The sequence below is a fragment of the Eptatretus burgeri genome, chromosome 11 (genome assembly GCF_056783735.1).
Source record: "Eptatretus burgeri isolate ZD-2024b chromosome 11, Ebu_testis_v1, whole genome shotgun sequence".
NCBI classification, from domain to species: Eukaryota; Metazoa; Chordata; class Myxini; order Myxiniformes; family Myxinidae; genus Eptatretus; species Eptatretus burgeri.
Window position 1 is genome coordinate 52,636,005 of NC_140971.1, and position 25,044 is coordinate 52,661,048.

At 36.7% G+C, this 25,044-nt stretch overlaps 1 protein-coding gene and 1 long non-coding RNA gene across 3 annotated transcripts in view; both read right to left on the bottom strand.

Annotated features, from left to right (window-relative positions):
- Window positions 1-25,044, bottom strand: part of ZNF475 (zinc finger protein 475) — a 49,238-nt gene that overhangs the window by 14,142 nt on the left and 10,052 nt on the right. The gene's annotated exons all lie outside the window — the stretch shown is intronic.
- Window positions 16,011-18,290, bottom strand: LOC147017078 (uncharacterized). Its single transcript, XR_015049328.1, has 3 exons — window positions 16,779-18,290; window positions 16,470-16,527; window positions 16,011-16,180 (listed from the first exon to the last, which is right to left on the bottom strand). It is a non-coding gene; the product is annotated as an uncharacterized LOC147017078 (long non-coding RNA).

Below are 25,044 nucleotides of genomic sequence, written 5' to 3' on the forward strand. Positions count from 1 at the left end.
TACGTCGTTGTACGTTGGCTTTAAACGTTGTACTTTTTGGTTGTCCTCAAATTTTTTCATGCTTGAAATTTCACGACGTATGCCGGCGTATGACTCACACGTTCCGCTACGCTGGCCACAAGTTGTATGCACGGTCTGCGATCATTGACAGACGTCAACACATGCTACTTGTAAGTTAATCATAAGTTGAGACACGCCGAGGTAATGTTTAGCGTACCCGAAACTTATTTCTAACCTATGATGAACGTGTTGTTGGCACGTTACGCGATCGTTGCCACACATCGACAGACGTTACTTTTAAGTTACTCATCGGCTGAAAGACGTCGGTATAATGGATCGTCCTTGCGTCAGCGTCCACGGCCACGGCCAGGACACATTTGCAACATTCTTCAAACTTTTCTTCGGCATGACGAGGATGTTCACACTTCGATGTATAGCTTGGCAGTAGGGAAAGAATACTGGTTCTGGCTCACTTTTCCCCATGTAAATGAATGGGGGATTTTCAGCCATGAAATTTTTCTTTTTTTTTCCCCTAAAAAATAAATCCCCTTTTTAGCCCAAGGTATATTTATTTGTCTCCCCTTTTAACCTGGAGCCTGGTGTTGGCTTAGTGGTTAGGGTGGCGGCTTGGGATCCCAGGGTCCTGAGTTCAAATCCCGTTGGCTGCTGAATTAACACCAGGGGGTTGACTCAGCCTGCCATCCTTCCGAGGTCGGTGAAATGAGTACCAGTGTACTGGTCCCGGTGTATGCCCCGGTTAGAATAGGTGTACCGTATCCCTGTGTGTCGTAAGAGGCGACCAGGGTTGGTGTCAGGAAGGGCATCCGGCCATAAAACATTGCCTCAAGAAAAAGCCAAACCCCTGCACAGCAGGGAAAAATGACTGTAAAAACGGTCATTTTTTTATTTCCCCTTTTAACCTAGGGGCTCTCTATTCAAATAGCCCATACAACAAGATAAAGATTTGTTAAAGGTAATTCGAAAGAAATATCTGAAACGCCTAAGCCCCGGGACACTCTTTATCAAATAACCAATGCATATTGTTTAGCTCACTCATTGAACCTATAAACATTTGTTCATTCTCAAATTCCTTCAATAGTTTAATTTTCTTTGCACAATAATCCCCATCTAAAATATTGAAAAACAAAACATTTGAATCTTTATATTTTTTAAGATACCCCTTTTGTGCCAATACGAAATGATAAACTTCTCTTAATGATCTCATCTGACCACCTCCTGAGTTGCATATCATTTTGATATTGTAGTAAATTATTTTTCCATTGTTCAATTGATAACCATCAAATTTTTCAGTCCATTCAAACATATTTATTATTTTCTTTACATCCTCTAACTTATTGGTTTTTAAATTGATTCGCATATTTGTTTTATTTACCTTTGTTTTAGATATTTTTTCAATAAGACTTATTTGATATTTTTCACATTCATTATGTTTTCCATTTATATACCAAGACTGAGATTTTCTCCACTCTTTAGTTTGACTAATACTTGGTTCGACCATTTATATATTGTGAAAAACGCGGCGGAAGCCCTTAAAAACCCTAACCCATCTTCCCATCGTTAAAACTTGTGTCCATATGGAACACAATCTATTCTATTCACTCTATCATACAATACCCATATGGAACACAATCTATTTTATACACTCTATCATACAATATCCATATGGAACACAATCTATTCCATTATCTAAAATAAATCTCTTATCATCAAAGGCTCCTAATGCCTTTTTATTTACTTCTTCACTATATATCTTATGTTTATAACTTCTTATTGTATTCATTTTCCTATATTCTTCTTTCTTATTCATCAAACAATTATAATAATTTCTAAAAGTTATTGATTTCTTTATTACATATTTCTTTATTCCCTTTAACCTTTTATCAATCTGATCACCATACTTATAAGCATATGCCTTTGCTCTCAATCCAATAAACTCACTCATTACTTTTCCACCCAACTCATCCTTAAACTTGCCAATAACCTTTTCATTCTTTTTTGAAAATAACTCACTCTTCTTACTAAAATTACTTGTATCATATACTCCAATGTTTTTCTTCATATCCTTATAAACATCGTCAGTTTTTATATCTAGAATAAAACTATCGGTGTCCATATACAACAATGAAGCATTTTCACCATACTCTTTCTTTAAATCATTATACAAATAATCATACATCAATATCTTTGATAAATCAAGAACTGCTGTTCCAATATAAATTGGTTTATCCATGACAATACTTTCCTTTTTCATATGAATAGCAGAAAAGTTCTCTGAAAAAACCTCTTCTCTCTCAAAACTTGGTTTATTTATCAATCTAGAAGCTTCTTTCCAAGATGTTGCAAATCTAATGTTTTGCCTGTTTCTAACATTCTCCATTGTCTTTCCAAAGACAGCATTATTCATCAATTTATAGAATTCCCCTTCAAATTTTACTTTTGTATTTGTTCTCATATCTGTATTGAATTTAATATACTTTTTCATCCAAGGACTTTGTTTAAATTTTAAAACTCTATGAATTTTAGCTACTCTCAACCCAGCAGATAAATATTGTCTCAAGTTCCTTTGATGCAAAACATATCCCTCTTTATCATAGAATGTTGTTAATAACTTTTCTGTTGATTTGCCTTTAATATTAAAACTTTTATGATAATCACTGAACCATTCTTTCTTTGGGGTTTCTTTCTCACATGCAAAAGGAAGGTCTTTATGCTTATTATGAAGATCACTCGGGTACTTCAAATCAACTTCAAAATAATAACCTTCTTCTTTGCCATTCAATTTCTCTTGAGAAGAAATAACAATATTCATCAAAGCCTTTTCATAATCCTTTTCTTCCACCCACTCTAATTTACCATAAGGCAGAGATTGAGACATTGCCCATCCATACAAATTATTAGCATCAAAGTACATCAAATAATTACTATCTTTTTCACTCTCATAATTTGGAAGATATTTATTATTTGCTTTAGCATATCTTTTTGAACATACTTGTGATATTCCACCTCTCTTAGACTTCTCAATCATCAAAAGCATATCTACATCACTGACTAAATCTATATCTTGTTTTGTCATTTTCAACATTGCACTCCAAGCTAAACCAGGAGCTGTGAAATAGTGGGCAGGATCTAATCCATAACAATTTTTATTATGACAGAGTGATCTAAAAGCTTCAAACACATCAGCTAACAATAAAACATCTGTTTTTAGATACAAATCATGATATTCTCCAAGGTTCTTTATCTTAAATAATTTCCAAATTTCTTGTGCGTGTTTATATTCCTTATCACTTATCTCTTCTTCATAAAGGTTATTATAGAAACTTTCTTTTGAAGGAAGTTGTGTTTCTTTAAATCTCATAAATGAATCCATATAACCATAAGGATAAATTCCCTTACTTGTAAGAATTTTCTCTTTACTTTGAATTTCATTCCTTGTTTCAATTTCCTCTCTAGTTAGAATTCCCTCTTTAATCAGAATTTCATCTATAATCAGAATTTCCTCTTTAGTTAGAATTTCATTCTTTGTTCGAATTTTCTGTATAATTAGAATTTCATCTTCAGTAAGAATTTCTTCATTCATTTCCTCATTAATTAGAATTTCCTCTTTACTTTGAATTCTCTCTTTAATCTGAATTTCCTCTTTAGTTAGAATTTCCTCTTTTGGAAAGAATGAATTAAGATTTGGAAAAGAGCCCGTGGAGCTTAGATTTGATGCGAGGTTGGCTAGTGGTGTTCCCATAAACTTGTAAGAATCAAGAAACCTTATACGAGTTATAGGTTTTGTGAATATCATTTTTGTAAATGAAATATACTTTTGACTTGTGTTTGTTATGGCAGAAATATTCCCTGGTGTTTTTGAAAGTTCATTTATAAATAGATGTGTGTCATAGTTGGCGCTGTTGTGAAGAAAGACTGGAATAAAAGAAGGTAATTTATAATTAAGATTACAACAGGAATGAGCGGGACCTCTATATTTACCTGTAAGATGACAATGATCCCTAACTTTAGACTCCTCAATTTCCTCCTCACAAATATGACAGATATTGTTCTTTCTAAATTCTAATTTTTCTTCTATGGTTAATTTCATCGGTTCATTTGTTTCTTTCATTAATTTACTTAGTCTTATACAATCCTTTTCTAATCGTTTTACAAACTCTTGTGAAGCATTTTTTCCACTATACTGTTCAAGTTTATTATACTTTTCTCCAACAGATGATTTGATATAATAACAGAAACCACAAGGAATATGTTTTTGATATTTATTTGTATATGGTTCTTTTGGATTAGGAGAAGCAGTATTTATCTTTTTAAGGATACACTCAAAATCAGCGTATATCACAAATGGGTGCATGATAGATTTATTATAATCTTCAAAAGAAATCTTTTCACCAGGTTTAGGCATTGTAATTACAGCTGATTTATGATTACTACAATATTTTGAATGTTGTTCTAATCGTTCTTTTGTATGAAATGAATTAAGACATCGCTTACAAGGATATATTTTGTTTGCTGTTCTGAATACCTGAGAAGAGATTAATCTTGATAAATTATTGATGTATGTGTAATGTGAATTATTTCCAACACTAAAATATAAAAGATCAATGTGTGTTTCTTCATTTTTATAGTTGTTTGAATTTTTTAATATTTGAAATTTGTTTGTATCCGTTAATCCATATACATTAATAGAAAGATTATTCTTTTTCTCAAATTTAGGAATATCTGTTAGTGGCATTGGGAAATTAAAATCTTTAATGTCCAAGGTATTCTCATATTTCATATATTGTTTTACTCTTTCTGAATTACATTTTGGTGGATGTAAGTGAGCAAGAACAGACCAGAGAAAACATTTATTATCATTATTCTTAATATTAACAACTGCCTTCTTTCGTTTTATTTCTTTTGGTAATTCAATATAAGAAGAAGCTTTAAGAGGGTTTGATTTTAGAATGTGTACATCTAAAAAGATGATTTTTTTAATATTGAATCCACTTCCTACCACTGTATTATCAACATCCTCCTCTTGTCTTGATAGTTCTTCATAAACCCCACTATTCAAAAAATCTTGAAATGATGTTATAAAATGAAGATCTGTCCTCATATAAGGAGTTTGCTCTTCATCTTGTCTTTTCATATTCATTTTCACTCCCATATAAAACTTTAAAGTTTTCATTTCTTTTAATGTTTTTTTAATAAATTTTTCAACATCAGGTTTCACTATTTCAATTGATTCAACTAGTGATGATGGACCGGGTTCTCCAAATTGAAAAATCCTTATTTTTATATGCCCTTTAAATGCCCCATCAGTGTTTTCAATATAAAAGTCTCCCTTTACTTTAAACTCATTTTTCTTGTGTTTTTGTGATTGAAGATGCCTATTATAACTACTCTTCAAAACATCCTTTGAGCAGGTATCACAATGTTTTCTTTCCAACTCAAGAGGGGATATTTTGTGAAATAGATTAAATGTGTGTTTGTTGGTTCGGAGGTGTTTTCTATAATGTTTATATTCGTGATTACAAACATCGCAGTATGTTGTATTCACCATATTTATATAATAAAACTTTGCTTAAACTAAAAATTTCTTGATGAAAATTTCGTTTATTTTACAGGTGAATCTGTGCTTAAACTAAAATTTTCTTGATGAAAATTTCGTTTATTTTACAGGTGAATCTGTGCTTAAACTAAAATTTTCTTGGTGAAAATTTCGTTTATTTTACAGGTGAATCTGTGCTTAAACTAAAATTTTCTTGATGAAAATTTCGTTTATTTTACAGGTGAATCTGTGCTTAAACTAAAATTTTCTTGATGAAAATTTCGTTTATTTTACAGGTGAATCTGTGCTTAAAACCATTTTATCCTCCAACTTTTTCACTTAATAAATACAATGTTTCAAGACACAAAAGACAAGTTTCAATCAACCTCTTCATTTGTTAAAGATGCTGAGAAATATGTCAAGGATGTAAAATTGAACAAAGATAAATATAACAACTATTGGATAAAAACAATTATGGTGGATATGATGAGTTCTTCAATTTACTTCAGTGGAAGGGCTTTTAGTATACCTGGAAGAACATCAATTAAGGTATCTCTAACAAAAGTTTCTCCTCTCCTTCTGGCAATATATTCAAAACTAGAAAAAGCAATGAAACAAGAAAAGGTATCAAAAAATAAAAACCTTATGGATGAAGCTTTAGAAAGAAAAGATAAGACCATCTGTAATATGCAAGGAGAAATTTGTATTTTTTTCAACAACCCTAAAGATATAAATCCTGATGAAATAAAGGATGTTAATATATCAGGTGAAATGACATTTCGTTCAATTGTAGTTAAGGATCATTTTAAAATTACCTTTAATATAAAAAATGTAGCAGTTGAATCTGTTAATGAAAAAATGTATATCGATATCGATGGTAATGTTTTTTCTACTAATTAAATGAGCCAATATTCAACTGAAGATTTTGAAGATTATGAGAGTGATTATGATACCGAGAGTTTGCATTCAAACGATAGTTATGACACCGAGAGTTTGTGTTCAAATGATAGTTATGAAAGTATAGATGATTCTGAAAGTATCGAAGATGATATCGAAGATGAATTTCAGTTTAAGTAAAGTTTTACTTTATAAATATGAATAGTTTACTCGATTTTGAGCCTCTTGAATTCCATGATTCTCCATATGACAAATTTGAGAATTGTCCTGCGTGTGAAAGACGGGGATTAAACACAGAGTCAAAAGCCTATAAACAATGTATATTCTGTGATTATCTTCTAATTAATGATAATCAAAAATATAAAAAGGAAAATAATTCTTTTAGATTTACACCAAAAATGAATTACTTTACAAGATTGATTCGAGAAATGAATGTAAAGAACGAGGGTGAGAACACACCTTTCCTTACAAGGGAAGAAACTGAACGTATTAGAGAAATGTTCAAAGGATTGTTGTTATATCTTATTCATGGATGTGATTTTCAGGGAAATATCAACACAAGATATTGCATAAATAAAATAATGGATTATCTTGAAATTAAACCTGAACTTAGAATAAAATATAGAATTTCGAAAAAAGCCAAGAATAAATTAAATAACCTGTTTTCCAAATATATAAATGAATGATTTTTTACCTATTTGGGAAAATAAGATAAAATTTGACAACCATAAAAATCTCCCAAATTCATTAAGATGCCTCATAGTTGGTTCAAGTGGATGTGGAAAAATCTGCTTACTTTTAAAGATGCTCCTCACTCCCAACTTTTTAGATTATGATAATTTAATAATTTTCACAAAGTCGAGTTTTCAACCAGAGTATCAACTACTCTCACAAGGTTTTAATGCTGGTCTTCAAAAAGAAGATATAATCGGTTTATTTAAACTTCAAAAAAACCTAAATTATTTTAACATTGAAGATATAATACAACTATTTTGTGATACACAGAGATGTAAAAAGAAATCAAAACCGATAACTTGTATTCTGAGTGATAATACGGATGATATACCGTCTCCCCAAGATTTGGATAAATCCAAAAAGAACATCGTTATCTTTGATGATTGTGTTAATGAGAGAAACCAAACGGTAATGGACAGCTACTACACAAGAGGGAGACATTCTTCTTGTAATTGTATTTATCTTAGTCAATCGTACTTTCAGCTTCCTCGTCGTTCCATCAGAAACAATGCTAATACTTTTATTTTATTCAAGTTAAATTCAATAGATATAAACAATTTTTGGAGAGACAATTGTTCTACATTATGTAGTAAAAAGGAATTTGGGGATTACATGAAACACACGACTGAAAAATATAAATATATTGTTGTGAAACAAGATGAGATATTAAATGATATTTTTCAATAAATAAATGGATGCGAAAGAAAGAGCAAGAAGATTTAGGGAACATCAAGAGTTCGTTTCAAAAGTTGTAAAACAGCAGGAAGACATAAAGAAGAAACGCAGACAGAAACTAACGGGCGAAGAAGCATTTGAAAGAAAACAAGATAAATTTTTTAAACCACTTTTAAAAACTTCCCAAGGAAAAATGAAAGATGTTTCCACATTTCCCACGGTAGAATATACTCCTAAAAAACTTCAAATGTTAAAAGATTTCAGTCAAATGACGGAGGAAGAATTAGAGCATTTAGGAGAATTAGAATATGATGATGAAGGTTTATTTCAACAACTGGAAGAGATTAATCGACCCCCTGATTATATTGTGAATGCTCTTCAAAACAATGAATATTCAGCGGATTCAAAAACCAAAGCAGGACTCATTCCAACAGAACAATCAGCAATATTTCATCTTGTTCAAGAAAAGGTATTGATATTTAATGATGAATTAAGGTTCTTGGGTTCTGCTCAACCCCTGTTAAACTAACTCCAAGATTAATGTTTCTTCTCACAAAAGATGGAAGATTAGGTTCAACTGTGAGGGATGAATCAAAGTATATTGATAAACCATTGGATATGGAAAATAATGATGATAGAGTATATATTGATCTGCTGAACACTCTAAATTATAAGGTTATTCTTTCTGGTAAAAGTAGGAAGAATGAGAAGGAGAAACACATTATTCAGGCTTTAAGTATCCTTGGTTCAGGTGTTAGTTTTCTTCCAAATGACCCATCGCAATTAGTTAATAGACTGTTATTGTTGTTAGGCAGTAAGAAGGCTGGAAATAACAATTGTTTTAATGAAGCATCAGCCATTTTAGACCAGTTGATGAACATGAAAATAATTAATAAATATCAATATAAAGACATTTTATCTCATATTAAATAAGATGAGAAGCACAATCCTTAGTTTCAATTTCACAACAAGCGACCACACATCTTCATTCCCATACCCACTACAACTTGACACAACAAAAGAATATGAGGCATCTTTATTGTCCATGGAAACTTATAATACCTTATTTAATATAACCGAGAAAAATGACAAGTTTAGTTATAATCCAGGAAGTGGATACAAAACGATAACAGTCTCACCCGGAGCATATGAGATTTCTCAAATATCTTCCGAAATTGCTCGTCTTATGAAAGAACAGGGTGATGAACCAAAAAATATTGTTTTAAACATTCAAAAACATACTTCAAAATCAACGATTAAAGTTAAAAATAACTACAAGGTTGATTTCACAATTGATAATTCATTTAGAGAGTTATTGGGTTTCTCCTCAAAAAAGATTGAAACTAATGGGACGTTTTACAGTGATAATGTCATTCAAATATCCTCAGGAATAAATTCGGTGTTAATTCACTGTGATTTGATTGATGGTGCTTATAATGATGGGAAAAAAACAAATACAATATTTTCATTCAGCGCATACTCAACCCCAATTGGTTATAAATTCAATATGGAACCCAAAAATTTGGTTTATCTACCTGTGTCAGGAAAAAGCATACACAGAGTAAATTTTAGGATAACCGACCAAGATAATCGTGTGATTTCTTTTAATGGAGAAGTTATATCCATCAGAATTCACCTACGTGAAGTTTTCCAATAAATAAATACGATGGTTATTGTGAGGAAACACGAGTTGGGAAAATATAAAATAATTACAGGGGATGGGATGTTCCTTTCCCCATACTACAAGGGTGAAGGTATGTATCTTGGTAGAGGATACTATAAACCTAAGAGACAAAGGGGTGTTGGGCATCAATTTAGAGGAGATGGGATAATTGATACTCTCATGGGTATTGGTTCAACTATTCTTAAACATAAAGATCTAATTGGTTCAACTGCTTCTGCTGTGGGAAATGTTGCAGGTGCTGTAAAGAGTATAAAAGATGCCCAGAAGGAATCTCATAAATTACAAGCAATAAAAGAAATTAAGAAAGGCAAAACTCAGTTGTCCCCCAAGAACGACAGAAAATAATTCAAATACTTGGATCAGGGTTTCAAAAGTTTTGACATCTTTTTTTCCTAAATAAATACAAGTATGGAAGCAATTGATAGTATCTATGATTTGGATGATACTATTATTATCTCAAACTCCACTAAAAAAGAAGATTACTTCAAGGTAAATGCAATAACTGGAACAGACTGGAATACGAATGGTACAAAAAGTTTTGAAATAAATAATCAACAAACCTATTTGAATCTCTCCGAAAGTTTCTTGTTGTGTAAATTTAAATTCACTAAGGCTGGGAATAACACAAACGCTACACTTGTAAATGATTTCTTCTGGAAAATGTTTGATAGTGTGCGTTTGTATATTGGAACACAAGAAGTTGAAGCGGTTGATTATGTCTCTGCTGTATCTGAAATGATAAAATTTACACTCTATACATTCAGTGATAGAATGGGAAAGGGGTCTGTTGAAGGTTTTATTCCTGATATGTCAACGGGAACAAATACAGACCCTGGGTATACTCAAAGGAAAGGAATGTATAATGATGATACAAAAGCAGAAAATAGTTTTACTGTGGCAGTTCCTCTTAAAGGTATATTTGGATTTTGTGATCATGATAAAGTTCTGTATGGCCTTAAAATTAGATTTCAACTACAAAGGAATGATAATGAAAATCGATTGCTTTTTGGTGTTGGTAGTGCTTTTGGTGATCAGAATAAATTTGTAATTGAGGAAATGAGTTGGTATATCAGTGAATATACTCCTAATCTTAAAACAGAAGAGATGTTGAATCGAAGACTTAACTCAAAGAAACCACTCAGTGTATCATACCTCAAAAGAAGATGTCAACACGTTAAACTCAATCAAACTACTTACACGTGGAATTTGGGTGTTCTGGAAGGAAAGCCACGATATCTGTGGATCATTTTTAAAAAGCCAGATGGTGATACTGCGACTGATAAGAATAATGCATTGAGTGATAATGCTAAGGTGAAACAACTTCGCGTTTCTCTAGATGGAACATTTTACCCACGAGATAGATTGGAAATTAATTGGGAAAAAATGATTTTGCTGAAGCATACAAGTCTTACCAAAAGGTGTGTGAAAGTAATGGAAATAAAGAACCTATTTTGGATATGACAGCATTTAAAAGTTTGTATACAATCTATGCGTTTGACCTGAGCGCTCAAAAGGAAACTATAAAGTCTAATCGAGTGGATACTTCCCTATACATTGAAAGAGGAGAGAGTGAAGAAGTTGATACATATTGTTTGCTTTTGGAAGAAACAGAATTGCAGATTAATACAGATAATGGTGTGATGATTAGTCTCACATAATTTTTTGTTAAATAAATGAGTGGCAAAGTACCAACTGGGGTATATGTTAATCAAATCAATCTTCATAAACTATCATCTTGTGTTCAAAATCAAAAGCCTTGTACGATTAACGTTAATACAATTCAGAGAAAAGGAGCAATAAGAATTGATGTTTTTCTCACAAGAGAACAGGTTAAAATCTTGAATGACACTGGCTCACTTAAAATTAAAATGACAAAACCAATGTTGAAAAAATATTCAATAAGAGAGACGAGTGGAGGATTTCTCCCATTTCTAATTCCTTTATTTGCTGGTTTAAGTGCGGTTGGAGCATTGACGGGTGGTATTTCAACAGCGGTGAAAACTGCCAACGAAAGGAAGGCTCAACTCCAGGCTCAAAAAGAATTGGAAAGACATAACAAAGAGTTGGAGAAACAAATTAGTGGAAGTGGTGTAATTGTCGATTTTGCTGAAAAACTTGAAGGTCTGCCTGATAAAGCGAGATTGCTAGTTGGAGATATGCTTTCTTCTATAGCACAAGCAGGTGTAAAATTAACGAAAAGAGGTAATGGATTATATCTTTCTAATAAATAAATGAGCATTGATGAGTGGTTGAAAGAATTTGGAAAGAATACAACATCAAATTTACAACTTGTCAAATATTGTAAGAAATTAAAAATTCATAATGTGGTTATTTGTATGAGAGATGAATTAACAAATGTGCCGAAACATACAAAGAATATTATTATGAACTTAGAAGATAATAATGGGAACGGTTCTCATTGGGTTTGTATTTTTAATAGTCAAGACAAATATTATTTTGATAGTTTTGGTCTTCCACCACCTGTTGAAGTCATAAAATTCTTACAGAATGGTGTTTATCAAACAGTTCAAGTCCAAGAATTAAATTCCAAGTGTTGTGGCCAATTATGCCTATATGTGTTATTTCAACTCAACAAAAATAAAAAATTTTATGATATTATTTTTAATCTAATATAAATGACTTATGTTGGTAAAGATGGTTCTATCTTTGGTGTATCTCAAGAACTGGATATTGATTTATCAAATTATTACACAAAGGCACAGGCTGAACGACATAAATATAATATAACCAAAAATATTAACATGAAAAATGCTTATAAATTAAAAAATTATCCAAGCCCGACTGACGCGAATGACTTGGTGAGATTAAGCGATTTATCACAATATATATCCTTAAATAAAACAGCCGTGTATTCCAAAGATACAGAAGTGTTGATATTATCTCCAGGTCATACAGAATTCACAGTTCGAATTAAAATAAATTTTTATAAAGAAGGGCGTATCGTTTGTATGAGAATAGAACAATGGGGATATGATATGAATGATTTAGGGTATAATTGGTCATTTAAAATTAACCTCGAAGACCTGGAACAATTAAATCAGTCTCGTAAGGAAGAATATTATCCACTTGGTATCGAGAATGAGTTTTGTGGGGCTACGATTAGTAAACAACAAATAAAAAGAATTTAATAAGGGTAAATATAATAATGGTTTTGCCCTTGTTTATCTCATGAAAACAGAAAAAACAGGATTATATATAATAAGTAAGGAAATACAAAATGATTTAACTATGGGAAGATGGGGAGGTGTTTCGTGCCATAATATTATTCTAACATATATTTCTAATACATAAATGACAGCAAGAAGGCTTCAAGAAAATTATCATTTCTGTGTCCAAGCATACCTTCAAGAAAAGGGTATTCGGTATTTTAATAAATATGTTCTACAACATAAGAATGAGGTATTTTCAATAAAAGATTGGCATTATGCTGATGTTGATAAACCGACAACTTTAGATTTAATTAGAATGTTAAATAATGAAAAAATTATAAAGTTAAGAAAAGGTAAGGCTCTTTTAGAAATTCAAAATAAATTTTATTGGTTTCCTGTTGCAAAAAATTATTTTGGATACAGGAATAACAAGAAATCCTGATGAATATATGTATAATATTCTATGGGGTGTAAGCGATTCAAGGATAGTAAGGGATGAGGAAGGAGTTGAAGAAGAGAGGGAAGAGGAGGAAAAGGAGAAGAGGGAGAAGAAAGAGAAGGAGGAAAAAGAGAAGAGAGAGAAGGAGGAGAGGGAGGAAAGAGAGAAGAGAGAGAGGGAGGAGAGAGAGAAGAGAGAGAGGGAGGAGAGGGAGAAGAAAGAGAAGGAGAGGGAGGAGAGGGAGGAGAGGGAGAAGAAAGAGAAGGAGGAAAAAGAGAAGAGAGAGAAGGAGGAGAGGGAGGAAAGAGCGAGACAAAATAAATATCAAAATATGGAAACCAGTGAGATTAAAAAAAGATTAAGGGTATTACAGAAAATAACTCAACCCACCGAGGAGGAAAACAAAGAATTGGTAAGTCTATTTGCAATACTTTCGACAAGACTATTGACATCGACAAGATATGGATTTTAATTCAAGTTTTTCATTTTTTTTTTTTTCTTAAATAAATGGGGGAGAGAGTGAAGGCATTTCTAAGGATTCTTTATGTTTTAAAAATCAAGATTCAAATGTGCATGTTGGAAACTAAAAAGGTTTTTGCACTCTGCAGGAATTTTTCTCATAAATAAATGAGTTATTGTCTCAAATGTAAAAAGAAAACTAATACTAAAAATATTTCATATATTAAAAGTAAAAATAACAGGGTTATACAAAAAGGTATATGTTCGGTGTGTGGTTCAAAAAAATCAATTTATCTCCCAACACAAACTAGGAGGAGATATCCAAAAGTTTTTATCAGGAAGTAAATTTACAACTACTGGAATACCAGGGAATTACATCTTCCAGGGTATTCTTTCTGTGGCCCAGGCACAAACTTGGATAAAAGATTAGATGAGGCAGACAATCCTAAATCCTGGAGTCGGCCTATCAATAGAGTTGATGAAGTGTGCATGAGACACGATATTGATTATGGGAATACCACAACGTTGGAAGAAAAGCATGAAGCCGATAGAGAAATGTTGTATAATTTGTCTCTGATACAAAATCCAACCTTGAGAGAAAAAGTTGATCGGTTCATTGTGAAGAAGATGATCAGTGCTAAATTGAAACTTGGACTTGGAAATTCAAAAACTTATAGGCTCTAATGATGCCATTAAGACTGAAGAGCAATTAGCTGATGAATTACATAAACCAATATTCACAAAGTTTCAGAGAAGGAAAGTTTATTCCAAGGAAGTAGATTATATCTGGTCTGCTGATTTGATTGAACTCAATAATGATAAGGGGTACAAGTATGCTTTAACCGTTATTGATTTGAGGAGTAGATATGCGTGGGTTGTACCATTAAAAAACAAAACAGGTAATACTCTTATGTTAGCCTTCCAACAGATATTTAATAAAAGTAAGAGAAAACCTAAAAAATTGTGGACTGATGAGGGTAGGGAGTTTTATAACAAGACATTTATGAATTTTCTAAAAAATAACAGTATTACATTATACAGTACCTTTAATGAAGGGAAGGCAGTTGTTGTTGAACGTTTTAATCGTACCTTAAAAGAGAGACTATATAAAAAATTCACACAACTCGGTTCACAACAATGGTCATCTTTTATTCAAGATATTGTGGATAAGTACAATGACACGATTCACACGTCAACAAATATGAAGCCATCAGAAACATTTACAAAATTAAAATATGAAAAAGAGATTAATGTCAGAAAACCTAAGTTCAAAGTTGGTGATATCGTAAGAATATATAGGTGGAAATCTCATTTTGAAAAAGGTTATACGAAATGATGGACCAACGAGCTTTTTAAAATTGTTGATGTAATAGATACGGTTCCTTGGACTTATAAGATATATGATTTGGAAGGGGAAGAGATTTTAGGTTCATTTTATTCACAGGAATTACAAAAGACAAAGATAAATTGAAATTTTTTGACTCCGCCCCTTTTTGGCTCCACCCACACAAGCCCCCGCCCACACAAGCCCCGCCCACACAAACCCCGCCCACACAAACCCCACACAAACCGCACCACACACCCCCCCACAAGCTCCAATAAATTGAAATTTTTGACTCCGCCCCCTTTTGACTCCGCCCACACACGCCCCCCCCCCCGAAGCCCCGCCCACACACACCCCCCACCACCCCCACACACACTCCACACAACCTCCACACAAAAACTCCACACAAGCTCCACACACACAAACCCCACACAAGCTCCACCCATATTCATCATATTCACATAATTAGTGATTAGTTAATTAGTTCCCCACACACACAACATGTTTATTTAATTAAAAAATTATCCACCCATCCACACAAGCTCCACTCATCCACCCATCTCCCCATCTCTCCACCCATCCATTTATCCACACAAACCTCATCCACAGAAGCCTCATCCACATTCACCCCTCCCACACAAGCTCCACCCACATAATCCCCTGCCCATATAAACCCTGCCCACATAAACGCCTCCCACATAAGCCCTGCCTACACAAGCTCCACACAAAAACTCTACACACATAAACCCCTCCCACACAAGCTCCACCCACATAAACCCCCGCCCACACAAGCCCCACCCACACAAGCCCCACCCACACACACACCCCGCCCACACAAGCCCCTCCCACACACACCCCACCCACACAAGCCCCCACCGAAGCCCCGCCCACACAAGCCCCGCCCACACAAGCCCCACCCCCCTCATCCCCCTGTGCGCCCCCACCTTTGACCCACCACCTCCCTCATCCCACCCCCACCCTTCCCCACACACACACATGGGGAGGGGGGGGATGGGATGAGGGGGTGATGGGTCATTGGGGGAGCGCACCTACCGGGCCCCCTCCCCCCCCCCCTATACATCTCTTTTATTCTTTTCTTGTAATTCAGAATCAAGTAATTGTAAACAAAACAAATATAATTTATTAATATTGAAAATATTAAATATTCATTTGCGAGAATGTACAATCTTTCCCAGCAATCTTCTTCAGATGCCTTGTGATTTCGAAACTCAGACACCATATTCTGTTTTGAAACAAAAAGTGGATAATAATTAGGTTCTATAAAGATAATTACATGGTAATATGAATAAGCCTCGTTGACCACTGAATTAACACACCAGGAGCCTGTCATCCTTTCAAGGTCAATAAAATGAATTCCAGTGTACTGACAAAACCACGTCCAAACTAATGATGCAACCAACATAAGGCGACATTCTAAAGAGAGAGTGATATTAATAATAATTCAGAAATATTTACCTCCAGAAAATCATGTGTTGTACGAGTGATATTAATAATAATTCAGAAATATTTACCTCCAGAAAATCATGTGTTGTACAAGATTGCTTCAACAGCTGATGTTGTGCGATAGTGCTGAAAAAAAAAAAAAATAAGTCAAGGGTATAGATGAAGAGACAGACAGGGAAAGCAACACACACACACACACACACACGCACACACACACACATACACACACACATAGACACACACACACGTGCCTCACCATTGGTTTAATTCATTCGAGATCAGAGACCAGTCATTATAAATCATTGGCCTCTTCAATAAGAGCAGAGAGAGGTAGGTAGAAAGACAGACAGAGAGAGAGGCACACACACGTGTCTCACCATTGGTTTAATTCCTTCGAGATGAGAGGACGTGATAAGACTTCATGCCACTCATTGAAAACGTCTTTCAATTCTCTTCTAAAATCATTGATCTCTTCAATAAGAGTATTAATTTCATGAACCACGTCGTGATATGTGAACTCAATTTCTTCCAATGCCCTGTCAGGGAAAAAATATATATATATATATCAGAATTATCATGATTTAATTAATAATCATTTGCTTCATCGTTCAAAGAGAAAAGCATACACAAACTTACCAACTCTGTAGTGGGCTGTTGGCTTCATCGGAAGAAATATCGTCCATGCCTCAGTTGTAAAAATGAAAATCCCGTCTGGCAGAAACTTTGTCTGGCGAACCGCTTATAAAGCAACGATGAGGAAATTGCTTAATCATTGGGTGTGGGCACAGGAAATGACAAGCTTCTCTTAATGATCTCATCTGGCCACCGCCCGAGTTGCAAATCGTTTTTGGACATAAACCACGCCATAAAAGTTTTGATTCAAATGTTTTCAGTTCGTGTTCTGAGATAAAATATAAACACGAGACCTTGTCTCACAGAATAGTTCCTATTTTTTCACAGCATGACAGTCCAAAACCACTTCCTCATTCACACAGCACGGCCGTGTCAAAAAAACTTCCTCATTTTCACGGCATGAACTGAAAACATTTGAAACAAAACTTTTTTTCTGGCATGGTTTATGTACAAAAATGATTTGCAACTCGGGCGGTGGCCAGATGAGATCATTAAGAAAAGTTTATCATTTCGTAATGGCACAAAAGGGGTATCTTAAAAAATATAAAGATTCAAATGTTTTGTTTTTCAATATTTTAGATGGGGATTATTGTGCAAAGAAAATTAAACTATTGAAGGAATTTGAGAATGAACAAATGTTTATAGGTTCAATGAGTGAGCTAAACAATATGCATTGGTTATTTGATAAAGAGTGTCCCGGGGCTTAGGCGTTTCAGATATTTCTTTCGAATTACCTTTAACAAATCTTTATCTTGTTGTATGGGCTATTTGAATAGAGAGCCCCTAGGTTAAAAGCGGAAATAAAAAAATGACCGTTTTTACAGTCATTTTTCCCTGCTGTGCAGGGGTTTGGCTTTTTCTTGAGGCAATGTTTTATGGCCGGATGCCCTTCCTGACACCAACCCTGGTCGCCTCTTACGACACACAGGGATACGGTACACCTATTCTAACCGGGGCATACACCGGGACCAGTACACTGGCACTCATTTCGCCGACCTCGGAAGGATGGCAGGCTGAGTCAACCCCCTGGTGTTAATTCAGCAGCCAACGGGATTTGAACTCAGGACCCTGGGATCCCAAGCCGCCACCCTAACCACTAAGCCAACACCAGGCTCCAGGTTAAAAGGGGAGACAAATAAATATACCTTGGGCTAAAAAGGGGATTTATTTTTTAGGGGAAAAAAAAGAAAAATTTCATGGCTGAAAATCCCCCATTCATTTACATGGGGAAAAGTGAGCCAGAACCAGTATTCTTTCCCTACTCTTGGCTATGATTCCAATTGTCCATCGGCAGCGTCTATTTAAAATAGTCGAGTTTGAGCGTTTTAACACGTTCAGAAGAAACGCTTCAAATTTCCAAACCCCAGCGTCAAAAAACAAAGGCGAGTGACAGCAATTTAAATCGTTCATTGTAAACAATGAAAATAGCTGAGTGGTACCGTTTAAAAGTCGTTGAGTGTAAAAAAATCCAATTGTTGAGCACAAGCGTCTACTTTCAATAGTGGAGATGCAGCCATTTAAATCGTTGAGTTTATCATTTAAATCGTTAAATCGTTAAACGCAAGGACGATCCATCATAACCCACACCCTCCCCCTCACACTCACCTACTACTGCCAACATGAACAAACTACTACTAATACTAATACTAATACTGATACTGATACTGTAACTGTTACTGTTACTGCTGACATGGACATCGACTCAAAAAAGGACTCGAAAACACTGTTGGGTTCCCCTTTTATGAGCAGCATTTTTATATACCAATTCCCAAAACCGCTGGGAACATGTCTTTATATGGCAGTTGTAAGCTAGAAACACGTTCATTTATTTTTTTTTGTCGACCGGAAGACGTCATTGGAATACGTCGACATACGTCGATCTGTGTTGGGACTACGTAAAGAATTGGTTCAAAGCACGTCAAACATAAGTTAGAAATAATTTTCGCGTAAAAAAGACATTACCGCGACATGTTTCGACTTATGAGTAGCTTATAAGTAGCCTTTGTGGATGTGTGTAAGCGTCCACATATCGTGTGTACAACCTATCCCCATCGCATGCGGAACGTATGTCATACGCCGAGTACGTCGTAAAATTTTGAACATGTTTAAAATTTCTTGACGTACTCTACTTACTACGACGTATGATAGCGTACTTTAGCGTTGTACTCACGTATACCAAACTTACTCATACCGTATTTGACGTGCCCCAACGTTTTAGACACATTTTTCTTAGGTCGGCATACGCTGGCAAGATCGCCAAGGTGTGACCGCGATGTTGACACTTCCATTTCTACGGCAGTTATGATTCGAATCATTGTGCATCAGCCTTTTAATAGGCTACGTCACGACATCGTCGGCGATGCGTGCAACACGCTATGCCTAAGTTAGACTATCGTTGGGCATCGGTTGTGTAGGCCGACAACAGGTTCAGCATCCGTTGGTATAAGTTATCTATAACACAACGAAAACGTTCTGTGTCCGTTACCAATGCTTTATACATAAGACCAAGTCGCTATGAATATGTCCGAATCTTTAAAAAAAAAAACATCAAAAGTTCAACGTAAGCCAGCGTTTTAGATACATTTAATACGTTGCCATCGCTGGCTAAAACGTCAAGGTGTGACCGGGCCTTTACCTGCATAGTCCGTGAGCGTCAGTTGCGGCTGTATGGACATGTGGCTCGTTTTCCTGACGCTGATCCTGCTCACCAGATTCTCTCAGCGAGGGAGTCTCATGAGTGGAGGAGGCCAGTGGGCCGACCACGTGCCTCGTGGTTGCAGCAGGTTGACCATCATCTCAAGGAGATGGGGATGGGCCTGGCATCTGCCTGGGGGATGGCCAGACGGAGGCCCTGGAGTACCGGCGGAAAGTGGACGCAGCGACGCGCTGTTCTGGCACATGCTCCCATACCTGACCTGACCTGCGGCACGTATCGCTGACGAACTCGTGGCGTAGCCTATTAAAAGGCTGCCGCTCGATGATTCAAATCATAACCGCCGGAGAAATGGAAGTGTCAACATGGCAGTCACACCTTGGCGATCTTGCCAGCGTATGCCGACCTCTGAAAAATGCGTCTAAAACGCTGGCGCACTTCGAATACGGTATGGGTAAGTTTGGTATGCGTGAATAGAACGCTAAAGTACTCTATCATACATTGTAGTAAGTGGAGTACGTCTTGTACTTTTAAACGTGTTAAACATTTTACGACGTACTTTCTGTATGACACACGTTCCGCATGCGATGGGAATAAGTTGTACGCACGATATGCGATCGTTGGCACACGTCGACACACGTTACTTGTAAGGTACTCATAAGTCGAAACACGTCGAGGTAATGGTTAGCGTCAGTGTTCCAGACTCCCGGTTTTTTTTTTTCTTCGGTATGACGGTGTTCAGTGTACAGTGCGGTTATGATCTAAATCGTTGAGCGGCAGTCTATTAATTATAGTATGTTATAACCGCACTAGAAATCGAAGTGTCAACATCACCATGATACCGAAGGAAGGAAGGAGGAAGAAAAAAAAAAAACCAGGGAGTGTGGAAGACTGACGCTAACCATTACCTTGACGTGCTTCGACTTATGAGTACCTTACAAGTAACGTGTGTCTGTGTGTCAACGATCGCGTAACGTGCCTACAACACGTTACTCATAGGTTAGAAATAAGTTTCGGGTACGCTAAACATTACCTCGACGTGTTTCGACTTATGAGTTACTTACAAGTAACGTGTGTCGACGTGTGTTAACGATCGTGTGACGTGCCTAAAACTTATGGCCAGCGTTATGTGGAACGTGCGAGTCATACGCTGGGATAAGTCTTAACATTTCAAGCATGGAAAATTTGAGGACAACCGAAAAGTACAACGTTTAAAGCCAGCGTACAATGACGTATGGCAGTGTTTTTCAGCGTGCTCTCAATGTTATCAAAACTTAACCATAACGTATTCGACGTGTACCAGCGTTTTAGACAAATTTTCCAAAAATCGGCATAAGCTGGCTAAAACGTCAAGGTGTGACTGGGCCTTTAAGTAGTCCAAATTACTTTAGCAGAACACCAACCACAAAAAAGTGAAGGGGGGGGAGTGTGGGAGGGGAGTGACTACCTCCCCAGAAATTACCACAATGCATTTTGTAATCTGGGAATTGAATTATTCATTCTGCATGATGTCGTGTCAAGGTTTTGTTCCGGCATTCCATTGCATGTTTCATTAAGCCAATTACTTTGAGGTCGATTTTGTACAGTTCAGTGCATTGTATGATCCATGAGTGTGGGACACGATTGAAGGAGTTCTTCTTTTGCCTTCTTGAAAACATGGACAGTTTTGTGCCTCGTTTTCTGCATTTTTTTGAAGATGGTCTTGCTCAATAAGAGTTGGTCAATTGTTCCGTTGCAGTTTTGCCTGCAGTGCTTTTTGTTCGGCTTCCAGTCATTTTTGTTCCGGGTGATACATGATGATTCCAGCAAAGAGCTTGCATGTTATATACAAGTCTATTTTCTGAGGCAGTTGTGTTTCCTTAGGTTATGGGATGAGGAAGTTATAACCTTCTGTGAACTATTCACTCATTGCTTTTCCTCCTTTGGATGAGCCAGTAAATAATTGAGCGATCTACTGCTTGTGAAGAACATCTGCTTGGTTTAGCAGGAGCCCAGCTGATTTAGCAGAGGAAGAACAGGGCCCAGCTGATGATCCAGGCAATCAGATCATCGGTGGATCATTCCTGATCGATTGAAGTTGCCTGCCTAGGCAGACTACTATTTCGAAGTCTGCAGGTTTGCGATCAATATTGTTACAAAATCCCCATCTGGACCAGAGCTTTTAACATTTGACATTTTTGTAAGTTGTGATTACCTCCACCACCGAAGGTGGACGGAGATTATGTTTTCACCCATTTGTTTGTCTGTCTGTTTGTGAGCAGGATATGTCAAAAAGTTATGGATGGATTCGAAAAAAAAATTGGTGGACAGGTTAGGTGTGTGACAAGGACTAATTGATTCGATTTTAGTGAAGATGCGGATCTGGACACTCAAATTTTTAAAATACTGTAAGTGATTCTTTACCATTGAGAGATATGGGGGTCAAAACGATATATAACACGATATCTCAAAAAGTTATTGATAGATTCGGATGAAACTTGGTGTACAGGTTGGGTTTGAGACAAGGACGAATCGGTTAGATTTTTGTGAAGATCCGAATCAGGATGCAATCATTTTTGAAGTGATGCTTCACCATTGAGAGATGGGGCTAAAAACAATATATAGTACGATATCTAAAAAAGTTTTGAACAGATTCGGACGAAACTTGGTGGATGAGTTAGTTAGGTGACAAGAACAAGACGATTCGATTTTGGTTCAGATCTGGATCCAGATCCGACCTATTAGTGGGATACAAAACGTGAACTGTTCAGCTTGGCGGAGTTCTGCGCTCCACCGAGTTTTTATCTTCATCAGCTATCACTCGAGGCATCTCCTCCAGACGATGCTTTTCTTGTTTTCAAGTTTTCGATCTATTCCACCTCCTTCTTGCATTATTTTCAGTCCTCATCAATTGCGTTCCAGAATATTCTCTATAACTTGTATTTTTCTGTAGGATTTGAAACATTTTGCTGCTTTTTTTCTCAAGTTCTCAAGATAATCTTTTTGGGTTACTTTCAAACAGTTGGTTTTGTTTTATTTTTCTTTCTTTTATCTCATTGTATTTTTTTATTGACATTTTACTTTCTCTCATTTCTGTTTTGAGTTTGTTTTCAGCACAACTTGACTCGATAGCTCTCTTTGATTTTATATTCATATTTCATTATGTGGATTCTCTTATGTTTAGGCTTCGTTTCCCTCACTGAATTGTTCAATTTGTCAGTGTCTTTTCTCAATTGTTCTCTTTGCCTTTCCAGTATATGTTACCATGGCAGTGTTTGATTTCATTTTGTGGGACCTGGCCCTTTTTTCTGGGGGTATTGTTTGTCTGTTCCTTTCACTTGAATGTGCAGTGCAGCAACAAAACACACAGTGTCAATTTCTTTTTAAGAGGGATATTTCCCTGAATGGTGTCAAACTCATCTGTATTATTTATTTTCTGGCCAACTCTTCTTCTCGTCTGCACTGGTCCTCGTTATCATCCTCATGTCCGCTCTCCTGCCCTTCCCTGTTTTCCTCCTGACTATCCTCCACATCCCTTGCCTCTGTCATCTCTACTCTTTCTCTGCTTGTGCCACCTGGTTTGAGTTAGCTTGATAAACTTGCTCTCCCTCCAAGGTTGGATCTGCACCATTTTCCTTCTTGTTGGGCCTTCGTTGTTGAGGTCACGCCCTGTTGCATGGCATCACTCCTTTCGACCACCACTGTTGGATCGTTATGTACGTCCATTTTTCCAGAAATCCAAGGTGCCTGCTCGTCCAAGGAGTGCCATTCTCCCCACTATCAGCTGTGCTACCTCATCACAGTAGGTTGAGGGCTTCTTCTCAATGAAGTCTGTATTGTGGAACTTTAATCCCAATTGTAATTCAAATCAGTTCATTGTGACAATGGTGGAAATTCACTTTCTGTTGGTGACCATTCATGTCTTAGTTCAACATAAACTTGCTATTCTATGTTTCTTTGTCTTTTTCTATCAATATATTGTTACAAATTTGGAAATCGATCACACTCAACATTCAGGTCCTTCAGCTCAGTTATTTCGATAAGAATGTGTTCTATAGATAGCTCGCCTTCCATTGTTTAATGGGTAAATCTACGTAAATGCACTGTGATTCATTTTAATAGTTCGGGTTCAATCAGAACGACCCTCCTCCACAACTAAGAAGAAGAAGAACCCTCCCGTCCCGTGATTCAACGGCGTAAACAGGAATGACGGTTGGGGCGGGTTGGCAGAAAGCAACGTAAACAGCCCCCACCCGTGGTTGTGTGTGTGTGTGGGGGGGAGGGGGGTCGGCGCACGAGGGCAATTGAGTCACGCCAGAAGTGAGGCGGGGCTGAGAGGGATAAGAGGGGGACCCTCTGCTTGGCTTGATGGTTGTTGTTCTGGTGCTGGTTCAGCTCGGCTGGAGTAGTTGGATCTTCGGGTGGCTTTTGTCCTGCTTCGTGGCCTCATCTTGGCTCGGCTGGCTCTTCTTGGTGCATGGAGCTCTTGGCGGTCTCTTTTTGGTTCCCGGTTTGGTGCGACTTCTTGGCCTCATCTTGGTCGGTGGTTCTTCGGGGAAGCGACGCATCGGGTCGGGAAGGATCGGCACCTTGTCTCACCAGAATGTGGTCCGGAGCGTGAGGGGATCCGCCGGAGCTCGGAGAGTATCGCGGCTCGTGGTGATTGGATCCACCTCACCCACGCTGGTGCCCGGTCCGAACAGCTTGAAGACCACATGAGGTGGAAAGGTCCGAGGCAGTCCCTGGGCTTCAGCTCATCTGTCCTTCCGAGCTGAAGTCTGCATTTAAGGCATCAGCCACCATTTCTTGGGTGTGTGTGTGTGTGTGTGTGTGTGTGTGTGTGTGTGTGTTTGTGTGTGCGTATGTGTGTCCGTGGGCTCGTCTAACAAGTAGAAAACTGTTAAGTGCTTTGTTCGCTGTATATTTTGCATTTATTGTATTCGGTTTAGTTCTGCTCTTTTGTGTTCCCTCGCTCCCCATTATTACTGTATAAATAAACCCCAATTGTTAAATGTATCAGCTCATTTTGTGTTTCTTTCATTGGCTCGACATGACGCGTGTTTGAGGATTAGTGTTCATAACTTGTTCATTTGGTCCAGCCCGACTTTGGTAATTCCGCTCGGTTACACCCGATCCGAGTCGGCGATAGCGACTCGATTCGGACAAAGTCGGCCGAGGGTGAACTTCCCCAGTAGTCGGACAATGTGGGTACTTAGGTAAATTGAAAAGTTGGCAATCGACCCTACCCCACGTGGTCTATATATTGGCGAACTTCGGTCCAGTCAGGACCCGTTTGCTCCGGACTTATCCGGGGCGACGACCTTTACATTCCGGGCGATCGGTCAAGCCGGCTCGCGGCTCCATCTCGCGGTCGTGCT